The sequence below is a fragment of the Triturus cristatus genome, chromosome 1_1, assembly GCF_964204655.1.
Source record: "Triturus cristatus chromosome 1_1, aTriCri1.1, whole genome shotgun sequence".
In the NCBI taxonomy this organism is placed as follows: Eukaryota; Metazoa; Chordata; class Amphibia; order Caudata; family Salamandridae; genus Triturus; species Triturus cristatus.
This window is the reverse complement of record NC_140579.1, coordinates 844,589,566-844,610,688: the sequence shown is the minus strand read 5'-3', so window position 1 is coordinate 844,610,688 and position 21,123 is coordinate 844,589,566.

The window sequence follows — 21,123 nt, the reverse complement described above, 5'->3', positions numbered from 1 at the left end:
AAAGTAATTCTAAGCGTACTTACTACTAACTTGTATTTCCTTCCACAGGAATCCATTGTGTGGTTTTCACCAGAAAAGTTTCTAAGTGTCCATTTTTGAAACGTACAAATATTCCTCTAAAATCAGCAGAACTACGAATTCCAATTTACTCACCTGTTATCAGGAGAGAACCCAGGGCTGCATCTGTTAGCCCAGCACTGACCCTGAAAAGTAATTCTAAGCGTACTTACCAGTAACTTGTATTTCCTTCCATAGGAATCCATTGTGTGGTTTTCACCAGAAAAGTTACTGTGTCCATTTTTGAAACGTACAAATATTCCTCTAAAATCAGCCGAACTACGAATTCCAATTTACTCACCTGTTATCAGGAGAGAACCCAGTGCTGCATATTTTAGCCCAGCCCTGACCCTGAAAAGTAATTGTAAGCGTACTTACTAGTAACTTGTATTTCCTTCCATAGGAATCCATTGTGTGGTTTTCACCAGAAAAGTTTCTGTGTCCATTTTTGAAACGTACAAATATTCCTCTAAAATCAGCCGAACTACGAATTCAAATTCACTCACCTGTTATCAGGAGAGAACCCAGTGCTGCATCTTTTAGACCAGCACTGACCCTGAAAAGTAATTCTAAGCGTACTTACCAGTAATTTGTATTTCCTTCCATAGGAATCCATTGTGTGGTTTTCACCAGAAAAGTTTCTAAGTGTCCATTTTTGAAACGTACAAATAGTCCTCTAAAATCAGCCGAACTACGAATTCCAATTTACTCACCTGTTATCAGGAGAGAACACAGGGCTGCATCTGTTAGCCCAGCACTGACCCTGAAAAGTAATTCTAAGTGTACTTACCAGTAACTTGTATTTCCTTCCATAGGAATCAATTGTGTGGTTTTCACCAGAAAAGTTTCTAAGTGTCCATTTTTGAAACGTACAAATATTCCTCTAAAATCAGCAGAACTACGAATTCCAATTTACTCACCTGTTATCAGGAGAGAACCCAGGGCTGCATCTGTTAGCTCAGCACTGACCCTGAAAAGTAATTCTAAGCGTACTTACCAGTAACTTGTATTTCCTTCCATAGGAATCCATTGTGTGGTTTTCACCAGAAAAGTTTCTGTGTCCATTTTTGAAACATACAAATATTCCTCTAAAATCAGCAGAACTACGAATTCCAATTTACTCACCTGTTATCAGGAGAGAACCCAGGGCTGCATATTTAAGCCCAGCACTGACCCTGAAAAGTAATTCTAAGCGTACTTACTAGTAACTTGTATTTCCTTCCACAGGAATCCATTGTGTGGTTTTCACCAGAAAAGTTTCTAAGTGTCCATTTTTGAAACGTACAAATATTCCTCTAAAATCAGCAGAACTACGAATTCCAATTTACTCACCTGTTATCGGGAGAGAACCCAGGGCTGCATCTGTTAGCCCAGCACTGACCCTGAAAAGTAATTCTAAGCGTACTTACCAGTAACTTGTATTTCCTTCCATAGGAATCCATTGTGTGGTTTTCACCAGAAAAGTTTCTAAGTGCCCATTTTTGAAACGTACAAATATTCCTCTAAAGTCAGCAGAACTACGAATTCCAATTTACTCACCTGTTATCAGGAGAGAACCCAGTGCTGCATCTTTTAGACCAGCACTGACCCTGAAAAGTAATTCTAAGCGTACTTACCAGTAACTTGTATTTCCTTCCAGAGGAATCCATTGTGTGGTTTTCACCAGAAAAGTTTCTTTGTCCATTTTTGAAACGTACAAATATTCCTCTAAAATCAGCAGAACTAGGAATTCCAATTTACTCACCTTTTATCAGGAGAGAACCCAGTGCTGCATCTTTTAGACCAGCACTGACCCTGAAAAGTAATTCTAAGCGTACTTACCAGTAACTTGTATTTTCTTCCATAGGAATCCATTGTGTGGTTTTCACCAGAAAAGTTTCTGTGTCCATTTTTGAAACGTACAAATATTCCTCTATAATCTGCAGAACTACGAATTCCAATTTACTCACCTGTTATCAGGAGAGAACCCAGGGCTGCATATTTTAGCCCAGCACTGACCCTGAAAAGTAATTCTAAGCGTACTTACTACTAACTTGTATTTCCTTCCACAGGAATCCATTGTGTGGTTTTCACCAGAAAAGTTTCTAATTGACCATTTTTGAAACGTACAAATATTCCTCTAAAATCAGCAGAACTACGAATTCCAATTTACTCACCTGTTATCAGGAGAGAACCCAGGGCTGCATCTGTTAGCCCAGCACTGACCCTGAAAAGTAATTCTAAGCATACTTACCAGTAACTTGTATTTCCTTCCATAGGAATCCATTGTGTGGTTTTCACCAGAAAAGTTTCCAAGTGTCCATTTTTGAAACATACAAATATTTCTCTAAAATCAGCCGAACTACGACTTCCAATTTACTCACCGTTATCAGGAGAGAACCCAGTGCTGCATCTTTTAGACCAGCACTGACCCTGAAAAGTAATTCTAAGCGTACTTACCAGTAACTTGTATTTCCTTCCATAGGAATCCATTGTGTGGTTTTCACCAGAAAAGTTTCTAAGTGTCCATTTTTGAAACGTACAAATATTCCTCTAAAATCAGCAGAACTACGAATTCCAATTTACTCACCTGTTATCAGGAGAGAACCCAGGGCTGCATCTGTTAGCTCAGCACTGACCATGAAAAGTAATTCTAAGCATACTTACCAGTAACTTGTATTTCCTTCCATAGGAATCCATTGTGTGGTTTTCACCAGAAAAGTTTCTAAGTGTTCATTTTTGAAACGTACAAATATTCCTCTAAAATCAGCTGAACTACGAATTCCAATTTACTCACCTGTTATCAGGAGAGAACCCAGTGCTGCATCTTTTAGACCAGCACTGACCCTGAAAAGTAATTCTAAGCGTACTTACCAGTAACTTGTATTTCCTTCCATAGGAATCCATTGTGTGGTTTTCACCAGAAAAGTTTCTTTGTCCATTTTTGAAACGTACAAATATTCCTCTAAAATCAGCAGAACTACGAATTCCAATTTACTCACCTGTTATCAGGAGAGAACCCAGGGCTGCATATTTAAGCCCAGCACTGACCCTGAAAAGTAATTCTAAGCGTACTTACTAGTAACTTGTATTTCCTTCCACAGGAATCCATTGTGTGGTTTTCACCAGAAAAGTTTCTAAGTGTCCATTTTTGAAACATACAAATATTCCTCTAAAATCAGCAGAACTATGAATTCCAATGTACTCACCTGTTATCAGGAGAGAACCCAGGGCTGCATCTGTTAGCCCAGCACTGACCCTGAAAAGTAATTCTAAGCATACTTACCAGTAACTTGTATTTCCTTCCATAGGAATCCATTGTGTGGTTTTCATCAGAAAAGTTTCTAAGTGTCCATTTTTGAAACGTACAAATAGTCCTCTAAAATCAGCCGAACTACGAATTCCAATTTACTCACCTGTTATCAGGAGAGAACCCAGGGCTGCATCTGTTAGCCCAGCACTGACCCTGAAAAGTAATTCTAAGTGTACTTACCAGTAACTTGTATTTTCTTCCATAGGAATCCATTGTGTGGTTTTCACCAGAAAAGTTTCTAAGTGTCCATTTTTGAAACGTACAAATATTCCTCTAAAATCAGCAAAACTACGAATTCCAATTTACTCACCTGTTATCAGGAGAGAACCCAGGGCTGCATCAGTTAGCTCAGCACTGACCATGAAAAGTAATTCTAAGCATACTTACCAGTAACTTGTATTTCCTTCCATAGGAATCCATTGTGTGGTTTTCACCAGAAAAGTTTCTAAGTGTCCATTTTTGAAACGTACAAATATTCCTCTAAAATCAGCCGAACTACGAATTCCAATTTACTTACCTGTTATCAGGAGAGAACCCAGTGCTGCATCTTTTAGACCAGCACTGACCCTGAAAAGTAATTCTAAGCGTACTTACCAGTAACTTGTATTTTCTTCCATAGGAATCCATTGTGTGGTTTTCACCAGAAAAGTTTCTGTGTCCATTTTTGAAACGTACAAATATTCCTCTAAAATCTGCAGAACTACGAATTCCAATTTACTCACCTGTTATCAGGAGAGAACCCAGGGCTGCATCTGTTAGCTCAGCACTGACCATGAAAAGTAATTCTAAGCATACTTACCAGTAACTTGTATTTCCTTCCATAGGAATCCATTGTGTGGTTTTCACCAGAAAAGTTTCTAAGTGTTCATTTTTGAAACGTACAAATATTCCTCAAAAATCAGCCGAACTACGAATTCCAATTTACTCACCTGTTATCAGGAGAGAACCCAGTGCTGCATCTTTTAGACCAGCACTGACCCTGAAAAGTAATTCTAAGCGTACTTACCAGTAACTTGTATTTCCTTCCATAGGAATCCATTGTATGGTTTTCACCAGAAAAGTTTCTTTGTCCATTTTTGAAACGTACAAATATTCCTCTATAGTCTGCAGAACTACGAATTCCAATTTACTCACCTGTTATCAGGAGAGAACCCAGGGCTGCATATTTTAGCCCAGCACTGACCCTGAAAAGTAATTCTAAGCGTACTTACTACTAACTTGTATTTCCTTCCACAGGAATCCATTGTGTGGTTTTCACCAGAAAAGTTTCTAATTGACCATTTTTGAAACGTACAAATATTCCTCTAAAATCAGCAGAACTACGAATTCCAATTTACTCACCTGTTATCAGGAGAGAACCCAGGGCTGCATCTGTTAGCCCAGCACTGACCCTGAAAAGTAATTCTAAGCATACTTACCAGTAACTTGTATTTCCTTCCATAGGAATCCATTGTGTGGTTTTCACCAGAAAAGTTTCCAAGTGTCCATTTTTGAAACATACAAATATTTCTCTAAAATCAGCCGAACTACGAATTCCAATTTACTCACCTGTTATCAGGAGAGAACCCAGTGCTGCATCTTTTAGACCAGCACTGACCCTGAAAAGTAATTCTAAGCGTACTTACCAGTAACTTGTATTTCCTTCCATAGGAATCCATTGTGTGGTTTTCACCAGAAAAGTTTCTAAGTGTCCATTTTTGAAACGTACAAATATTCCTCTAAAATCAGCAGAACTACGAATTCCAATTTACTCACCTGTTATCAGGAGAGAACCCAGGGCTGCATCTGTTAGCTCAGCACTGACCATGAAAAGTAATTCTAAGCATACTTACCAGTAACTTGTATTTCCTTCCATAGGAATCCATTGTGTGGTTTTCACCAGAAAAGTTTCTAAGTGTTCATTTTTGAAACGTACAAATATTCCTCTAAAATCAGCTGAACTACGAATTCCAATTTACTCACCTGTTATCAGGAGAGAACCCAGTGCTGCATCTTTTAGACCAGCACTGACCCTGAAAAGTAATTCTAAGCGTACTTACCAGTAACTTGTATTTCCTTCCATAGGAATCCATTGTGTGGTTTTCACCAGAAAAGTTTCTTTGTCCATTTTTGAAACGTACAAATATTCCTCTAAAATCAGCAGAACTACGAATTCCAATTTACTCACCTGTTATCAGGAGAGAACCCAGGGCTACATATTTAAGCCCAGCACTGACCCTGAAAAGTAATTCTAAGCGTACTTACTAGTAACTTGTATTTCCTTCCACAGGAATCCATTGTGTGGTTTTCACCAGAAAAGTTTCTAAGTGTCCATTTTTGAAACATACAAATATTCCTCTAAAATCAGCAGAACTATGAATTCCAATGTACTCACCTGTTATCAGGAGAGAACCCAGGGCTGCATCTGTTAGCCCAGCACTGACCCTGAAAAGTAATTCTAAGCATACTTACCAGTAACTTGTATTTCCTTCCATAGGAATCCATTGTGTGGTTTTCATCAGAAAAGTTTCTAAGTGTCCATTTTTGAAACGTACAAATAGTCCTCTAAAATCAGCCGAACTACGAATTCCAATTTACTCACCTGTTATCAGGAGAGAACCCAGGGCTGCATCTGTTAGCCCAGCACTGACCCTGAAAAGTAATTCTAAGTGTGCTTACCAGTAACTTGTATTTTCTTCCATAGGAATCCATTGTGTGGTTTTCACCAGAAAAGTTTCTAAGTGTCCATTTTTGAAACGTACAAATATTCCTCTAAAATCAGCAAAACTACGAATTCCAATTTACTCACCTGTTATCAGGAGAGAACCCAGGGCTGCATCAGTTAGCTCAGCACTGACCATGAAAAGTAATTCTAAGCATACTTACCAGTAACTTGTATTTCCTTCCATAGGAATCCATTGTGTGGTTTTCACCAGAAAAGTTTCTAAGTGTCCATTTTTGAAACGTACAAATATTCCTCTAAAATCAGCCGAACTACGAATTCCAATTTACTCACCTGTTATCAGGAGAGAACCCAGTGCTGCATCTTTTAGACCAGCACTGACCCTGAAAAGTAATTCTAAGCGTACTTACCAGTAACTTGTATTTTCTTCCATAGGAATCCATTGTGTGGTTTTCACCAGAAAAGTTTCTGTGTCCATTTTTGAAACGTACAAATATTCCTCTAAAATCTGCAGAACTACAAATTCCAATTTACTCACCTGTTATCAGGAGAGAACCCAGGGCTACATCTGTTAGCTCAGCACTGACCATGAAAAGTAATTCTAAGCATACTTACCAGTAACTTGTATTTCCTTCCATAGGAATCCATTGTGTGGTTTTCACCAGAAAAGTTTCTAAGTGTTCATTTTTGAAACGTACAAATATTCCTCAAAAATCAGCCGAACTACGAATTCCAATTTACTCACCTGTTATCAGGAGAGAACCCAGTGTTGCATCTTTTAGACCAGCACTGACCCTGAAAAGTAATTCTAGGCGTACTTACCAGTAACTTGTATTTCCTTCCATAGGAATCCATTGTGTGGTTTTCACCAGAAAAGTTTCTTTGTCCATTTTTGAAACGTACAAATATTCCTCTAAAATCAGCAGAACTACGAATTCTAATTTACTCACCTGTTATCAGGAGAGAACCCAGGGCTGCATATTTTAGCCCAGCACTCACCCTGACAAGTAATTCTAAGCGTACTTACCAGTAACTTGTATTTCCTTTCATAGGAATCCATTGTGTGGTTTTTACCAGATAAGTTTCTAAGTGTCCATTTTTGAAACATACAAATATTCCTCTAAAATCAGCAGAACTACGAATTCCAATTTACTCACCTGTTATCAGGAGAGAACCCAGGGCTGCATCTGTTAGCTCAGCACTGACCATGAAAAGTAATTCTAAGCATACTTACCAGTAACTTGTATTTCCTTCCATAGGAATCCATTGAGTGGTTTTCACCAGAAATGTTTCTGTGTCCATTTTTGAAACGTACAAATATTCCTCTAATATCAGCTGAACTACGAATTCAAATTTACTCACCTGTTATCAGGAGAGAACCCAGTGCTGCATCTGTTAGACCAGCACTGACCCTGAAAAGTAATTCTAAGCGTACTTACCAGTAATTTGTATTTCCTTCCATAGGAATCCATTGTGTGGTTTTCACCAGAAAAGTTTCTAAGTGTCCATTTTTGAAACGTACAAATAGTCCTCTAAAATCAGCCGAACTACGAATTCCAATTTACTCACCTGTTATCAGGAGAGAACACAGGGCTGTATCTGTTAGCCCAGCACTGACCCTGAAAAGTAATTCTAAGTGTACTTACCAGTAACTTGTATTTCCTTCCATAGGAATCCATTGTGTGGTTTTCACCAGAAAAGTTTCTAAGTGTCCATTTTTGAAACGTACAAATATTCCTCTAAAATCAGCAGAACTACGAATTCCAATTTACTCACCTGGTATCAGGAGAGAACCCAGGGCTGCATCTGTTAGCTCAGCACTGACCCTGAAAAGTAATTCTAAGCGTACTTACCAGTAACTTGTATTTCCTTCTATAGGAATCCATTGTGTGGTTTTCACCAGAAAAGTTTCTGTGTCCATTTTTGAAACGTACAAATATTCCTCTAAAATCAGCAGAACTACGAATTCCAATTTACTCACCTGTTATCAGGAGAGAACCCAGGGCTGCATATTTTAGCCCAGCACTGACCCTGAAAAGTAATTCTAAGCGTACTTACTACTAACTTGTATTTCCTTCCACAGGAATCCATTGTGTGGTTTTCACCAGAAAAGTTTCTAAGTGTCCATTTTTGAAACGTACAAATATTCCTCTAAAATCAGCAGAACTACGAATTCCAATTTACTCACCTGTTATCAGGAGAGAACCCAGGGCTGCATCTGTTAGCCCAGCACTGACCCTGAAAAGTAATTCTAAGCGTACTTACCAGTAACTTGTATTTCCTTCCATAGGAATCCATTGTGTGGTTTTCACCAGAAAAGTTACTGTGTCCATTTTTGAAACGTACAAATATTCCTCTAAAATCAGCCGAACTACGAATTCCAATTTACTCACCTGTTATCAGGAGAGAACCCAGTGCTGCATATTTTAGCCCAGCCCTGACCCTGAAAAGTAATTGTAAGCGTACTTACTAGTAACTTGTATTTCCTTCCATAGGAATCCATTGTGTGGTTTTCACCAGAAAAGTTTCTGTGTCCATTTTTGAAACGTACAAATATTCCTCTAAAATCAGCCGAACTACGAATTCAAATTCACTCACCTGTTATCAGGAGAGAACCCAGTGCTGCATCTTTTAGACCAGCACTGACCCTGAAAAGTAATTCTAAGCGTACTTACCAGTAATTTGTATTTCCTTCCATAGGAATCCATTGTGTGGTTTTCACCAGAAAAGTTTCTAAGTGTCCATTTTTGAAACGTACAAATAGTCCTCTAAAATCAGCCGAACTACGAATTCCAATTTACTCACCTGTTATCAGGAGAGAACACAGGGCTGCATCTGTTAGCCCAGCACTGACCCTGAAAAGTAATTCTAAGTGTACTTACCAGTAACTTGTATTTCCTTCCATAGGAATCAATTGTGTGGTTTTCACCAGAAAAGTTTCTAAGTGTCCATTTTTGAAACGTACAAATATTCCTCTAAAATCAGCAGAACTACGAATTCCAATTTACTCACCTGTTATCAGGAGAGAACCCAGGGCTGCATCTGTTAGCTCAGCACTGACCCTGAAAAGTAATTCTAAGCGTACTTACCAGTAACTTGTATTTCCTTCCATAGGAATCCATTGTGTGGTTTTCACCAGAAAAGTTTCTGTGTCCATTTTTGAAACATACAAATATTCCTCTAAAATCAGCAGAACTACGAATTCCAATTTACTCACCTGTTATCAGGAGAGAACCCAGGGCTGCATATTTAAGCCCAGCACTGACCCTGAAAAGTAATTCTAAGCGTACTTACTAGTAACTTGTATTTCCTTCCACAGGAATCCATTGTGTGGTTTTCACCAGAAAAGTTTCTAAGTGTCCATTTTTGAAACGTACAAATATTCCTCTAAAATCAGCAGAACTACGAATTCCAATTTACTCACCTGTTATCGGGAGAGAACCCAGGGCTGCATCTGTTAGCCCAGCACTGACCCTGAAAAGTAATTCTAAGCGTACTTACCAGTAACTTGTATTTCCTTCCATAGGAATCCATTGTGTGGTTTTCACCAGAAAAGTTTCTAAGTGCCCATTTTTGAAACGTACAAATATTCCTCTAAAGTCAGCAGAACTACGAATTCCAATTTACTCACCTGTTATCAGGAGAGAACCCAGTGCTGCATCTTTTAGACCAGCACTGACCCTGAAAAGTAATTCTAAGCGTACTTACCAGTAACTTGTATTTCCTTCCAGAGGAATCCATTGTGTGGTTTTCACCAGAAAAGTTTCTTTGTCCATTTTTGAAACGTACAAATATTCCTCTAAAATCAGCAGAACTAGGAATTCCAATTTACTCACCTTTTATCAGGAGAGAACCCAGTGCTGCATCTTTTAGACCAGCACTGACCCTGAAAAGTAATTCTAAGCGTACTTACCAGTAACTTGTATTTTCTTCCATAGGAATCCATTGTGTGGTTTTCACCAGAAAAGTTTCTGTGTCCATTTTTGAAACGTACAAATATTCCTCTATAATCTGCAGAACTACGAATTCCAATTTACTCACCTGTTATCAGGAGAGAACCCAGGGCTGCATATTTTAGCCCAGCACTGACCCTGAAAAGTAATTCTAAGCGTACTTACTACTAACTTGTATTTCCTTCCACAGGAATCCATTGTGTGGTTTTCACCAGAAAAGTTTCTAATTGACCATTTTTGAAACGTACAAATATTCCTCTAAAATCAGCAGAACTACGAATTCCAATTTACTCACCTGTTATCAGGAGAGAACCCAGGGCTGCATCTGTTAGCCCAGCACTGACCCTGAAAAGTAATTCTAAGCATACTTACCAGTAACTTGTATTTCCTTCCATAGGAATCCATTGTGTGGTTTTCACCAGAAAAGTTTCCAAGTGTCCATTTTTGAAACATACAAATATTTCTCTAAAATCAGCCGAACTACGACTTCCAATTTACTCACCGTTATCAGGAGAGAACCCAGTGCTGCATCTTTTAGACCAGCACTGACCCTGAAAAGTAATTCTAAGCGTACTTACCAGTAACTTGTATTTCCTTCCATAGGAATCCATTGTGTGGTTTTCACCAGAAAAGTTTCTAAGTGTCCATTTTTGAAACGTACAAATATTCCTCTAAAATCAGCAGAACTACGAATTCCAATTTACTCACCTGTTATCAGGAGAGAACCCAGGGCTGCATCTGTTAGCTCAGCACTGACCATGAAAAGTAATTCTAAGCATACTTACCAGTAACTTGTATTTCCTTCCATAGGAATCCATTGTGTGGTTTTCACCAGAAAAGTTTCTAAGTGTTCATTTTTGAAACGTACAAATATTCCTCTAAAATCAGCTGAACTACGAATTCCAATTTACTCACCTGTTATCAGGAGAGAACCCAGTGCTGCATCTTTTAGACCAGCACTGACCCTGAAAAGTAATTCTAAGCGTACTTACCAGTAACTTGTATTTCCTTCCATAGGAATCCATTGTGTGGTTTTCACCAGAAAAGTTTCTTTGTCCATTTTTGAAACGTACAAATATTCCTCTAAAATCAGCAGAACTACGAATTCCAATTTACTCACCTGTTATCAGGAGAGAACCCAGGGCTGCATATTTAAGCCCAGCACTGACCCTGAAAAGTAATTCTAAGCGTACTTACTAGTAACTTGTATTTCCTTCCACAGGAATCCATTGTGTGGTTTTCACCAGAAAAGTTTCTAAGTGTCCATTTTTGAAACATACAAATATTCCTCTAAAATCAGCAGAACTATGAATTCCAATGTACTCACCTGTTATCAGGAGAGAACCCAGGGCTGCATCTGTTAGCCCAGCACTGACCCTGAAAAGTAATTCTAAGCATACTTACCAGTAACTTGTATTTCCTTCCATAGGAATCCATTGTGTGGTTTTCATCAGAAAAGTTTCTAAGTGTCCATTTTTGAAACGTACAAATAGTCCTCTAAAATCAGCCAAACTACGAATTCCAATTTACTCACCTGTTATCAGGAGAGAACCCAGGGCTGCATCTGTTAGCCCAGCACTGACCCTGAAAAGTAATTCTAAGTGTACTTACCAGTAACTTGTATTTTCTTCCATAGGAATCCATTGTGTGGTTTTCACCAGAAAAGTTTCTAAGTGTCCATTTTTGAAACGTACAAATATTCCTCTAAAATCAGCAAAACTACGAATTCCAATTTACTCACCTGTTATCAGGAGAGAACCCAGGGCTGCATCAGTTAGCTCAGCACTGACCATGAAAAGTAATTCTAAGCATACTTACCAGTAACTTGTATTTCCTTCCATAGGAATCCATTGTGTGGTTTTCACCAGAAAAGTTTCTAAGTGTCCATTTTTGAAACGTACAAATATTCCTCTAAAATCAGCCGAACTACGAATTCCAATTTACTCACCTGTTATCAGGAGAGAACCCAGTGCTGCATCTTTTAGACCAGCACTGACCCTGAAAAGTAATTCTAAGCGTACTTACCAGTAACTTGTATTTTCTTCCATAGGAATCCATTGTGTGGTTTTCACCAGAAAAGTTTCTGTGTCCATTTTTGAAACGTACAAATATTCCTCTAAAATCTGCAGAACTACGAATTCCAATTTACTCACCTGTTATCAGGAGAGAACCCAGGGCTGCATCTGTTAGCTCAGCACTGACCATGAAAAGTAATTCTAAGCATACTTACCAGTAACTTGTATTTCCTTCCATAGGAATCCATTGTGTGGTTTTCACCAGAAAAGTTTCTAAGTGTTCATTTTTGAAACGTACAAATATTCCTCAAAAATCAGCCGAACTACGAATTCCAATTTACTCACCTGTTATCAGGAGAGAACCCAGTGCTGCATCTTTTAGACCAGCACTGACCCTGAAAAGTAATTCTAAGCGTACTTACCAGTAACTTGTATTTCCTTCCATAGGAATCCATTGTATGGTTTTCACTAGAAAAGTTTCTTTGTCCATTTTTGAAACGTACAAATATTCCTCTAAAATCAGCAGAACTACGAATTCCAATTTACTCACCTGTTATCAGGAGAGAACCCAGGGCTGCATATTTTAGCCCAGCACTCACCCTGACAAGTAATTCTAAGCGTACTTACCAGTAACTTGTATTTCCTTTCATAGGAATCCATTGTGTGGTTTTTACCAGAAAAGTTTCTAAGTGTCCATTTTTGAAACATACAAATATTCCTCTAAAATCAGCAGAACTACGAATTCCAATTTACTCACCTGTTATTAGGAGAGAACCCAGGGCTGCATCTGTTAGCTCAGCACTGACCATGAAAAGTAATTCTAAGCATACTTACCAGTAACTTGTATTTCCTTCCATAGGAATCCATTGTGTGGTTTTCACCAGAAATGTTTCTGTGTCCATTTTTGAAATGTACAAATATTCCTCTAAAATCAGCTGAACTACGAATTCAAATTTACTCACCTGTTATCAGGAGAGAACCCAGTGCTGCATCTGTTAGACCAGCACTGACCCTGAAAAGTAATTCTAAGCGTACTTACCAGTAATTTGTATTTCCTTCCATAGGAATCCATTGTGTGGTTTTCACCAGAAAAGTTTCTAAGTGTCCATTTTTGAAACGTACAAATAGTTCTCTAAAATCAGCCGAACTACGAATTCCAATTTACTCACCTGTTATCAGGAGAGAACACAGGGCTGCATCTGTTAGCCCAGCACTGACCCTGAAAAGTAATTCTAAGTGTACTTACCAGTAACTTGTATTTCCTTCCATAGGAATCCATTCTGTGGTTTTCACCAGAAAAGTTTCTAAGTGTCCATTTTTGAAACGTACAAATATTCCTCTAAAATCAGCAGAACTACGAATTCCAATTTACTCACCTGGTATCAGGAGAAAACCCAGGGCTGCATCTGTTAGCTCAGCACTGACCCTGAAAAGTAATTCTAAGCGTACTTACCAGTAACTTGTATTTCCTTCTATAGGAATCCATTGTGTGGTTTTCACCAGAAAAGTTTCTGTGTCCATTTTTGAAACGTACAAATATTCCTCTAAAATCAGCAGAACTACGAATTCCAATTTACTCACCTGTTATCAGGAGAGAACCCAGGGCTGCATATTTTAGCCCAGCACTGACCCTGAAAAGTAATTCTAAGCGTACTTACTAGTAACTTGTATTTCCTTCCACAGGAATCCATTGTGTGGTTTTCACCAGAAAAGTTTCTAAGTGTCCATTTTTGAAACGTACAAATATTCCTCTAAAATCAGCAGAACTACGAATTCCAATTTACTCACCTGTTATCAGGAGAGAACCCAGGGCTGCATCTGTTAGCCCAGCACTGACCCTGAAAAGTAATTCTAAGCGTACTTACCAGTAACTTGTATTTCCTTCCATAGGAATCCATTGTGTGGTTTTCACCAGAAAAGTTACTGTGTCCATTTTTGAAACGTACAAATATTCCTCTAAAATCAGCCGAACTACGAATTCCAATTTACTCACCTGTTATCAGGAGAGAACCCAGTGCTGCATATTTTAGCCCAGCCCTGACCCTGAAAAGTAATTGTAAGCGTACTTACTAGTAACTTGTATTTCCTTCCATAGGAATCCATTGTGTGGTTTTCACCAGAAAAGTTTTTAAGTGTCCATTTTTGAAACGTACAAATATTCCTCTAAAATCAGCAGAACTACAAATTGCAATTTACTCACCTGTTATCAGGAGAGAACCCAGGGCTGCATCTGTTAGCCCAGCACTGACCCTGAAAAGTAATTCTAAGCATACTTACCAGTAACTTGTATTTCCTTCCATAGGAATCCATTGTGTGGTTTTCACTAGAAACGTTTCTGTGTCCATTTTTGAAACGTACAAATATTCCTCTAAAATCAGCCGAACTACGAATTCAAATTTACTCACCTGTTATCAGGAGAGAACCCAGTGCTGCATCTTTTAGACCAGCACTGACCCTGAAAAGTAATTCTAAGCGTACTTACCAGTAATTTGTATTTCCTTCCATAGGAATCCATTGTGTGGTTTTCACCAGAAAAGTTTCTAAGTGTCCATTTTTGAAACGTACAAATAGTCCTCTAAAATCAGCCGAACTACGAATTCCAATTTACTCACCTGTTATCAGGAGAGAACACAGGGCTGCATCTGTTAGCCCAGCACTGACCCTGAAAAGTAATTCTAAGTGTACTTACCAGTAACTTGTATTTCCTTCCATAGGAATCAATTGTGTGGTTTTCACCAGAAAAGTTTCTAAGTGTCCATTTTTGAAACATACAAATATTCCTCTAAAATCAGCAGAACTACGAATTCCAATTTACTCACCTGTTATCAGGAGAGAACCCAGGGCAGCATCTGTTAGCTCAGCACTGACCCTGAAAAGTAATTCTAAGCGTACTTACCAGTAACTTGTATTTCCTTCCATAGGAATCCATTGTGTGGTTTTCACCAGAAAAGTTTCTGTGTCCATTTTTGAAACGTACAAATATTCCTCTAAAATCAGCAGAACTACGAATTCCAATTTACTCACCTGTTATCAGGAGAGAACCCAGGGCTGCATATTTAAGCCCAGCACTGACCCTGAAAAGTAATTCTAAGCGTACTTACTAGTAACTTGTATTTCCTTCCACAGGAATCCATTGTGTGGTTTTCACCAGAAAAGTTTCTAAGTGTCCATTTTTGAAACGTACAAATATTCCTCTAAAATCAGCAGAACTACGAATTCCAATTTACTCACCTGTTATCAGGAGAGAACCCAGGGCTGCATCAGTTAGCTCAGCACTGACCATGAAAAGTAATTCTAAGCATACTTACCAGTAACTTGTATTTCCTTCCGTAGGAATCCATTGTGTGGTTTTCACCAGATAAGTTTCTAAGTGTCCAATTTTGAAATGTACAAATATTCCTCTAAAATCAGCCGATCTTCGAATTCCGATTTACTCACCTGTTATCAGGAGAGAACCCAGGGCTGCATATTTTAGCCTAGCACTGACCCTGAAAAGTAATTCTAAGCGTACTTACTAGTAACTTGTATTTCCTTCCACAGGAATCCATTGTGTGGTTTTCACCAGAAATGTTTCTAAGTGTCCATTTTTGAAACGTACAAATATTCCTCTAAAGTCAGCAGAACTACGAATTCCAATTTACTCACCTGTTATCAGGAGAGAACCCAGGGCTGCATCTGTTAGCTCAGCACTGACCATGAAAAGTAATTCTAAGCATACTTACCAGTAACTTGTATTCCCTTCCATAGGAATCCATTGTGTGGTTTTCACCAGAAAAGTTTCTAAGTGTTCATTTTTGAAACTTACAAATATTCCTCTAAAATCAGCCGAACTACGAATTCCAATTTACTCACCTGTTATCAGGAGAGAACCCAGTGCTGCATCTTTTAGACCAGCACTGACCCTGAAAAGTAATTCTAAGCGTACTTACCAGTAACTTGTATTTCCTTCCATAGGAATCCATTGTGTGGTTTTCACCAGAAAAGTTTCTTTGTCCATTTTTGAAACGTACAAATATTCCTCTAAAATCAGCAGAACTAGGAATTCCAATTTACTCACCTGTTATCAGGAGAGAACCCAGGGCTGCATATTTTAGACCAGCACTGACCCTGAAAAGTAATTCTAAGCGTACTTACTAGTAACTTGTATTTCCTTCCACAGGAATCCATTGTGTGGTTTTCACCAGAAAAGTTTCTAAGTGTCCATTTTTGAAACGTACAAATATTCCTCTAAAATCAGCAGAACTACGAATTCCAATTTACTCACCTGTTATCAGGAGAGAACCCAGGGCTGCATCAGTTAGCTCAGCACTGACCATGAAAAGTAATTCTAAGCATACTTACCAGTAACTTGTATTTCCTTCCGTAGGAATCCATTGTGTGGTTTTCACCAGATAAGTTTCTAAGTGTCCAATTTTGAAATGTACAAATATTCCTCTAAAATCAGCCGATCTTCGAATTCCGATTTACTCACCTGTTATCAGGAGAGAACCCAGGGCTGCATATTTTAGCCTAGCACTGACCCTGAAAAGTAATTCTAAGCGTACTTACTAGTAACTTGTATTTCCTTCCACAGGAATCCATTGTGTGGTTTTCACCAGAAATGTTTCTAAGTGTCCATTTTTGAAACGTACAAATATTCCTCTAAAGTCAGGAGAACTACGAATTCCAATTTACTCACCTGTTATCAGGAGAGAACCCAGGGCTGCATCTGTTAGCTCAGCACTGACCATGAAAAGTAATTCTAAGCATACTTACCAGTAACTTGTATTCCCTTCCATAGGAATCCATTGTGTGGTTTTCACCAGAAAAGTTTCTAAGTGTTCATTTTTGAAACTTACAAATATTCCTCTAAAATCAGCCGAACTACGAATTCCAATTTACTCACCTGTTATCAGGAGAGAACCCAGTGCTGCATCTTTTAGACCAGCACTGACCCTGAAAAGTAATTCTAAGCGTACTTACCAGTAACTTGTATTTCCTTCCATAGGAATCCATTGTGTGGTTTTCACCAGAAAAGTTTCTTTGTCCATTTTTGAAACGTACAAATATTCCTCTAAAATCAGCAGAACTAGGAATTCCAATTTACTCACCTGTTATCAGGAGAGAACCCAGGGCTGCATATTTTAGACCAGCACTGACCCTGAAAAGTAATTCTAAGCGTACTTACTAGTAACTTGTATTTCCTTCCACAGGAATCCATTGTGTGGTTTTCACCAGAAAAGTTTCTAAGTGTCCATTTTTGAAACGTACAAATATTCCTCTAAAATCAGCAGAACTACGAATTCCAATTTACTCACCTGTTATCGGGAGAGAACCCAGGGCTGCATCTGTTAGCCCAGTACTGACCCTGAAAAGTAATTCTAAGCGTACTTACCAGTAACTTGTATTTCCTTCCATAGGAATCCATTGTGTGGTTTTCACCAGAAAAGTTTCTAAGTGTCCATTTTTGAAACGTACAAATATTCCTCTAAAATCAGCCGAACTACGAATTCCAATTTACTCACCTGTTATCAGGAGAGAACCCAGTGCTGCATCTTTTAGACCAGCACTGACCCTGAAAAGTAATTCTAAGCGTACTTACCAGTAACTTGTATTTTCTTCCATAGGAATCCATTGTGTGGTTTTCACCAGAAAAGTTTCTGTGTCCATTTTTGAAACGTACAAATATTCCTCTATAATCTGCAGAACTACGAATTCCAATTTACTCACCTGTTATCAGGAGAGAACCCAGGGCTGCATATTTTAGCCCAGCACTGACCCTGAAAAGTAATTCTAAGCGTACTTACTAGTAACTTGTATTTCCTTCCACAGGAATCCATTGTGTGGTTTTCACCAGAAAAGTTTCTAATTGACCATTTTTGAAACGTACAAATATTCCTCTAAAATCAGCAGAACTACGAATTCCAATTTACTCACCTGTTATCAGGAGAGAACCCAGGGCTGCATCTGTTAGCCCAGCACTGACCCTGAAAAGTAATTCTAAGCATACTTACCAGTAACTTGTATTTCCTTCCATAGGAATCCATTGTGTGGTTTTCACCAGAAAAGTTTCCAAGTGTCCATTTTTGAAACATACAAATATTCCTCTAAAATCAGCCGAACTACGAATTCCAATTTACTCACCTGTTATCAGGAGAGAACCCAGTGCTGCATCTTTTAGACCAGCACTGACCCTGAAAAGTAATTCTAAGCGTACTTACCAGTAACTTGTATTTCCTTCCATAGGAATCCATTGTGTGGTTTTCACCAGAAAAGTTTCTAAGTGTCCATTTTTGAAACGTACAAATATTCCTCTAAAATCAGCAGAACTACGAATTCCAATTTACTCACCTGTTATCAGGAGAGAACCCAGGGCTGCATCTGTTAGCTCAGCACTGACCATGAAAAGTAATTCTAAGCATACTTACCAGTAACTTGTATTTCCTTCCATAGGAATCCATTGTGTGGTTTTCACCAGAAAAGTTTCTTTGTCCATTTTTGAAACGTACAAATATTCCTTTAAAATCAGCAGAACTACGAATTCCAATTTACTCACCTGTTATCAGGAGAGAACCCAGGGCTGCATATTTAGGCCCAGCACTGACCCTGAAAAGTAATTCTAAGCGTACTTACTAGTAACTTGTATTTCCTTCCACAGGAATCCATTGTGTGGTTTTCACCAGAAAAGTTTCTAAGTGTCCATTTTTGAAACATACAAATATTCCTCTAAAATCAGCAGAACTACGAATTCCAATGTACTCACCTGTTATCAGGAGAGAACCCAGGGCTGCATCTGTTAGCCCAGCACTGACCCTGAAAAGTAATTCTAAGCATACTTACCAGTAACTTGTATTTCCTTCCATAGGAATCCATTGTGTGGTTTTCATCAGAAAAGTTTCTAAGTGTCCATTTTTGAAACGTACAAATAGTCCTCTAAAATCAGCCGAACTACGAATTCCAATTTACTCACCTGTTATCAGGAGAGAACCCAGGGCTGCATCTGTTAGCCCAGCACTCACCCTGACATGTAATTCTAAGCGTACTTACCAGTAACTTGTATTTCCTTTCATAGGAATCCATTGAGTGGTTTTTACCAGATAAGTTTCTAAGTGTCCATTTTTGAAACATACAAATATTCCTCTAAAATCAGCAGAACTACGAATTCCAATTTACTCACCTGTTATCAGGAGAGAACCCAGGGCTGCATCTGTTAGCTCAGCACTGACCATGAAAAGTAATTCTAAGCATACTTACCAGTAACTTGTATTTCCTTCCATAGGAATCCATTGTGTGGTTTTCACCAGAAATGTTTCTGTGTCCATTTTTGAAACGTACAAATATTCCTCTAAAATCAGCTGAACTACGAATTCAAATTTACTCACCTGTTATCAGGAGAGAACCCAGTGCTGCATCTGTTAGACCAGCACTGACCCTGAAAAGTAATTCTAAGCGTACTTACCAGTAATTTGTATTTCCTTCCATAGGAATCCATTGTGTGGTTTTCACCAGAAAAGTTTCTAAGTGTCCATTTTTGAAACGTACAAATAGTCCTCTAAAATCAGCCGAACTACGAATTCCAATTTACTCACCTGTTATCAGGAGAGAACACAGGGCTGCATCTGTTAGCCCAGCACTGACCCTGAAAAGTAATTCTAAGTGTACTTACCAGTAACTTGTATTTCCTTCCATAGGAATCAATTGTGTGGTTTTCACCAGAAAAGTTTCTAAGTGTCCATTTTTGAAACATACAAATATTCCTCTAAAATCAGCAGAACTACGAATTCCAATTTACTCACCTGTTATCAGGAGAGAACCCAGGGCTGCATCTGTTAGCTCAGAACTGACCCTGAAAAGTAATTCTAAGCGTACTTACCAGTAACTTGTATTTCCTTCCATAGGAATCCATTGTGTGGTTTTCACCAGAAAAGTTTCTGTGTCCATTTTTGAAACGTACAAATATTCCTCTAAAATCAGCAGAACTACGAATTCCAATTTACTCACCTGTTATCAGGAGAGAACCCAGGGCTGCATATTTAAGCCCAGCACTGACCCTGAAAAGTAATTCTAAGCGTACTTACTAGTAACTTGTATTTCCTTCCACAGGAATCCATTGTGTGGTTTTCACCAGAAAAGTTTCTAAGTGTCCATTTTTGAAACGTACAAATATTCCTCTAAAATCAGCAGAACTACGAATTCCAATTTACTCACCTGTTATCAGGAGAGAACCCAGGGCTGCATCTGTTAGCCCAGCACTGACCCTGAAAAGTAATTCTAAGTGTACTTACCAGTAACTTGTATTTCCTTCCATAGGAATCCATTGTGTGGTTTTCACCAGAAAAGTTTCTAAGTGTCCATTTTTGAAACGTACAAATATTCCTCTAAAATCAGCAGAACTACGAATTCCAATTTACTCACCTGTTATCAGGAGAGAACCCAGGGCTGCATCAGTTAGCCCAGCACTGACCATGAAAAGTAATTCTAAGCATACTTACCAGTAACTTGTATTTCCTTCCGTAGGAATCCATTGTGTGGTTTTCACCAGATAAGTTTCTAAGTGTCCAATTTTGAAATGTACAAATATTCCTCTAAAATCAGCCGATCTTCGAATTCCGATTTACTCACCTGTTATCAGGAGAGAACCCAGGGCTGCATATTTTAGCCTAGCACTGACCCTGAAAAGTAATTCTAAGCGTACTTACTAGTAACTTGTATTTCCTTCCACAGGAATCCATTGTGTGGTTTTCACCAGAAATGTTTCTAAGTGTCCATTTTTGAAACGTACAAATATTCCTCTAAAGTCAGCAGAACTACGAATTCCAATTTACTCACCTGTTATCAGGAGAGAACCCAGGGCTGCATCTGTTAGCTCAGCACTGACCATGAAAAGTAATTCTAAGCATACTTACCAGTAACTTGTATTCCCTTCCATAGGAATCCATTGTGTGGTTTTCACCAGAAAAGTTTCTAAGTGTTCATTTTTGAAACTTACAAATATTCCTCTAAAATCAGCCGAACTACGAATTCCAATTTACTCACCTGTTATCAGGAGAGAACCCAGTGCTGCATCTTTTAGACCAGCACTGACCCTGAAAAGTAATTCTAAGCGTACTTACCAGTAACTTGTATTTCCTTCCATAGGAATCCATTGTGTGGTTTTCACCAGAA